This window comes from Bacillus rossius, chromosome 15 (assembly GCF_032445375.1).
Source record: "Bacillus rossius redtenbacheri isolate Brsri chromosome 15, Brsri_v3, whole genome shotgun sequence".
Classification (NCBI taxonomy): Eukaryota; Metazoa; Arthropoda; class Insecta; order Phasmatodea; family Bacillidae; genus Bacillus; species Bacillus rossius.
The window spans coordinates 33,766,448-33,772,557 of NC_086342.1; positions in this window are offsets into that span (position 1 = coordinate 33,766,448).

Genomic DNA, 6,110 nt, shown 5'->3' on the forward strand with positions numbered 1-6,110 from the left:
TCGTCGAAAATAAAGTTCAAATAAGTCCATATAAGAATGTCCCAAATTTAAATTTTATTTTATAAAAGTTTAATTCAGACTATTTACAACAAAACATACATAGAATTGAAGGTTTTTCTTACAAATGTTCAATATGTGCAAGTTTAGTCATACGGCACACATTCAACCTAAAGTCCCATTATTTCAACACTTTGGTTATCACATTCGGAGTAATGGAAGAAATAGCCTCTTAAATTCTGTATCTCAAATCTGGGAAACCCTCAGGTAGTGGCAGAAGAAGACACCATATTTTAGAAAGCCCCAAGGGTAAAAAAAATCGCATGGCGATATGTCTGATGAACGTGGAGGCCAGCGAAATTGAGCTCTATCGTCTCATCGTCTCGACCGTTACGACCAACCCAACGGTCAGGTACTTCGAAGTTCAACCAGTCTCGTGCAAAAATATACCTATGTGGAGGGGCTCCATCCTGTTGCCAAATAAAGTTTTCAGGTCCATCCTCTACAAATTATTGGAAAAGAGTCATTCTTACGCGCTGCAAGCGAGAAAACAACAAAGCAGTATTCGCGCAGACACTTTAATTGTGACCTTGAACCAACACACTACAACGCTTACAGTTCATACTATTAAATCTTATAACTAGGACTATTTTATGCACGTACAAATTTTTGTTAATTCTTATTCGCTTTTATCGGAGCCATTTCATTATAAAGTTGAAAATTTCGCTCTGCAAATTGAATGAATCAATAGTAGATGTTGCAGCAGCGAATGCTAGTGGTGGGTGCAGAAACTACGTATGATTCGCGTACAAAAATCTAGTTGAAAACAAAAAATTGGTTGTCTGTAAAGTCGGTTTACGGACGATAGTTTAACGTGACAACGTCATAACAAAACATTGATGAAATGATTGCATACTTTTATGAATTAAATGGAATCATTTTTATTCAATTATCACTATTTTGTATGGATATAAAGAAGGAGTGGAATGAAATCTACAATTTAATTGATAAATTTACTATTTTTGCACTCATTAATTCAAATATGTTTATTACTTTAACGAAGATATTATTTTAACTATAACTTTTATACATGTTTGCTTTTTAACTTCTTCCAATCTGTGTTCTTCTGTTAAGGATAGGACGATGATAGGAAAAGTAGGAAACGAATGGGAGTGTTTCAAGTTTAATGTGCCTCGAAAAAGTCAAATCGATGGTTGTTCCAATCGAGTGGAAGAGAGAAAAACGCGGCGCAAGCGTACAATGAGTGTACCGGTACACAGCGCAACGCGACAATGTGCGTAACGGGACACATTTTCGTGCGTGCAGAGGGTGTTCATCGATTTATTAGACGTTGTAACTTCAAAAGTACTTATATTTATCACGCTCAGCATTATTTTTAAGAATCGTTTGTAAAATTTAGTGCCCGAGTTTCGTATTGTTAGTGTGTTTGCAACATGAGAACACAATAATTTGTTAGTTACCGAGGTTACATGTTACACATCACTGGCGAGTACTGAAAGCCGCGCTCACATGTTTTTTGAGCAGTAATTATGGGCCACGCATTGGCACAATTATTAAGGCTCGGTGTCACGTGCTATTTAGTTTTTTATTCCAGATTTTTTACCATAACATTTTTTAAGGAAATTTATAAAATTCTAATTAGATATCTCCTCTCATTTGTTATTATGTTACAAATATTTTAAAACAGATGTACACTTAATCTAATATAATGGGTGTAAAATGTCGTGCAAGTGATTATTATTATAAGTAGAGACCGGAAAAATTCGCGGATTCATTTCGCGATTGGCTGGAAGCCAAACATGTTTACCTTATTCCTGCTTCTGCTATTGGACCACAGTTGGCAGAGCCACAAATGCAAGAGAGGTACAAAGTTGAAGTTTTAGAAATAACTATTGATTAAACGTAATGACTAAAAAACTAAACAACAAAATGGTGAGTCAGATAGAGACTTACACTGAAGCCTTTGGCGACCACTTACGATAACTATACACTATTAAAAAAAGTGGTTTTTGACATTAGAGCCACGATTATTTCGAGGATTCACTGACAAGCAAAGTAGACTTGAAGCACACACACGTCTGATACTCCTTGGTGAATGGACTACAATGCCCTTGTCATGTTCTTGATGACCCTAAGCCAGTTATAAACAAGAAGTGGTGCCTTATACTGCGTAAACCGCCAAAAAAAATGTGACTTTTTCATCTACTTATGAGCACTTTAAAAAAATGAATTTATTATATTTAGGCTATTTGAATGAAGTCTAGAAATAACTTTATTTTATATATTGCTCACTATAAAACATTGCCGCAACTAACAAATACTTAATACTGAGATAATAACCTTAGAAAATTGAAAATTTTAGTGTAAGCATTAATCACGCTTAGAACATGTTATAGTATATTAAAATTTTGAGACGATGTACATTTTATTTATAATCATACAAATATTTAAAAATTATTATTTTTTAGATATGTGAATGTATAGAGTGAACACCCCGTCACTAACAGTGTCATTTCATCATGGTTTTCAATTTACTTTGCTTTAAAGTTGTCTTTTCGTCCATACGTTTATGTTTGAGTATTTCTTCTTGAAATATATATGATTTAAGCAAACATTCATGGATATATTGCACCTTTACAAAGCTTTCCACGTAGCAGTAGTCTGATTAAGTCTTTCTGTTAACTGTTGGGCTAGCCATATTGAAATAAAACATTTTCACAATAATGTAAATTGGAGTTGATTTCGAACTAAGAATCAGGGAAGCCGTTCTCTGGTGCGTGGGGTGCGCCAGATTCCTACGGGACATTTCTCAGGATACTAGAAGATTCCGCGCCAGATTATAGCTACAGTAGATATACTTTACTCTGTCCAGGACATGTGTCATTTTTAATTTATTGCAGACGTAGGGTGTAACGCTGGATAGATACTTTCTCCCGCGTCAGGCGTAAAAAGTCCTCTTGTTGACGGAGATTTGACGTAAACGCCGAAGCCTTCTGATGCTCCTGTCCGCTTTCTTTGGTGAGCTCAACCCATTGCCTATTTCCCTCAGCCACCCGAAGGAGTTGCAGACATCTAGCTCCCAGATCCTAATATTAATCTGTTGCTGAGCCTTTTGATCTACATAGCCTTGCTTGTATGAACGCTGCCGAGATGTGCCAAATATTCGCTGATCACCAGACTCCATCTCTGCAACATCGCTAACTGGCGTTTTGCATTGAAAGAGTGTTTCCATAATGACTGCAACTGAAATTATACTGTCAATAGACACTATTTTACAGTCTTCAAACAATCGGAAAATATTACATTTAAAAAATTTAAACTTAATGTAATTTATAATGGCAAAAAAAATAATTTTTAGAATAAATAAGGCATATGATATTTATTGGAGCGTTATTGATCTGTGTCACTGAATAGTATCACTCTGAAAAAAGCGCGCGCCATTTGCTCAGTAAGAGTGAGACGCAATATAGTGATGCACTATTTTGCATATAAAGCAAGCATATATAAATTAAATGAGATTTTTTTCAGTATGTAAATGCATTTTTGCAGATATATGATATTTGTAAATTTACTCAGACCAATATAATGCACTTTTACTGATGTAAATTTGTAGGAGGTCAGTAGTACGATTTGATTTCATCGAAAAATTTGTAAAATAATTACAAACTTTTTACTTGTTTATCCGAAACCACACGATAAAATTGTAAAATAACTTAAGATTCATATAAAATCCTAGTAAATTAACGAACTAGGTATTTTCAGTTTGCTGTATCATCTAGAAACTACGCCTGCTTCTGACTTCCGAGTAAGGGTTCTATTGTGGACATGGTAAACGCTCACATATAGGTACGTAGAGACCGATACAACTTAGCAAATTTATTTTGTGATTGGCTGAAATTCATATATTTATATCGTTGTGCTAGTTCTGCTATTGGCTCGCCGTAAATATTAGCGAACTCTGGGCCAGTAAGAAATTTTCAACCAAAGAAGTATTCAATCACAAGTAGCCCATTTGAAACGTTACACAATTCAGAAGCCAATGAACAAGTGGCAGTGGCGTTTGCCCAAATATTCAGAGTGAAGTCCACCCTAGAGGTCATTGGATCCGCGAATTTTTACGATACCTACATAAACGGTGAAATAAAGTTGTTGTTTTTTTTTAATCGGAAATTCCCTTATTTTACTAGTTGTTTTTACTTAAAACCTAGAATTATTTTATCGTCGTATGAACTATTTTATATTAAACAGATTAATACAGAACTGGAAATTTCGCGAATTCATTTGGTGTCAGTTTCAAATAGGTACATTATATTTAGAAACCCGGAAATTTCGCGGATTCTTCTGGCCTCAGGATAGATTTCTAAGTTATAGGTGTGCTCGACCCATGCTTACTTTCCCAATTGTTAATTTCTTAGCGAGAACATTTTTATCCTTGTTATTTGGCACACCCTGATTCGCTTACTTCTCTCCTAGCTGGGCATCATTGGCTCACGGTCGTAGAAGGGCGTGTCCATACAACTGCGTGCCAATCATGAACACAGTGCGAGAGTGTGAAGGTTTGCATTCTAGCTTGCGACTAAATGAATGCGTGAAATTTCCTTGTCTCTAATTAATTATGTTTGCTTGAGCAATATTTGCTTTTCAATTTTCTGATTTCTAAGTGTGTACCTTTTTGTTCTCATTACTAGGCACTCCCTGATTTACTTCTCTCCTAGCTGTCATCGGCGAGACACGGTTGCAGAGGAACGCGTCCAAATAACTGCGGGCCAGTCACGAACACTGTACCAGAGAATGAAGGTTTGCAGTCTAGCTTGCGACAAAATTCATTCACGAAAATTCGGTACCTCTGCAGATGAACAACAGGAATCAGATTGTATATATAAATAATATTCTGTTTTATGATCTTACTGAAGTATTCGAGGACTGAAGTAATTATGATGGCATGATTGGGAGTAACTTTACAGGACAAAAACTGCCTAAATATAAATATATATATATAAATAATCACTAACACACACACTTTTACTAAAGAAGTCAATGTCTGATATTCATTGACTGCTGCCACATTTTAACTTCTGTCCGGATTGAATATGGTTCCGTCTAATTTGAACTTATTGTTATTTTAGCTATTTTTGTGAGTGTCTAACAACCCATGAACCTGTGAAAACGACATTTCAATATGTAATGAAATGCATTATATGCAATCTTACAATATTAACGTGAATTTAGCAATTTTTTAAAATTGTTTATAATAAGCGATACTGTAATCCATTGATTTAGGCCATTCTAACTGAAATAGATGCTAAAGTCTAGTCCAAACAAACTTGACAATCAGGATTTTTTTTTAATATTTTAATTTACGAGCGTTGGGTTCGGAAACGTAGTAAACATATCTGAAGGGACCGGAAAGAAATTGCAGATTCATTTCGCGATCGGCTGAAATTCAAATACACATGCATTTAAGCTGCTTTTGCTTTTGTCTCACTGTTTATCTGGACTCTGAGCCATTGAGAAACCATCAACCAAAGAAATATCGAATCACAGGAAAACCAGTTGAGACGACTCACAAGTCAGCAGCCAATGAGCTGGTGTTTTTGGCCAAGTGTACAGAGAACGGTATAATCAACCCTGAAGTTCTTCGAAACCACGAAATTTTCCAGTCCCTAAATATCTGTTTTAATTATATAAAATAATAGACACCAGTTTTGAACGATCTTCGTAGATAGTTGGGTTCACGACCCTTGTGCTTTTTATAGAGTTTTCAGTATTTTGCTTTAATTTTTATCACAAATGATTCATCCAATTTTTCTTAGCTTTAATATATTATAATTCTAAGTAATGGTTATGATGTAAGTGATACAAATGGGGTTTAACCTTACTTTTACTATTTATATTAACTCAATACATTTATATTCAACATAGTACTTGTACATATTATGTCATATATTCGACGGAACTAGAACCGGTTCTTTTCATACAACGTGGCAGCAATCCTGTGGTCATTATCGACAGAAAAATTACTGTAATTATCTTAAACGCTCATTTAAATACTCTCTAAACGAAAGCAAGATAACCAAATTGACTGGCGTGGT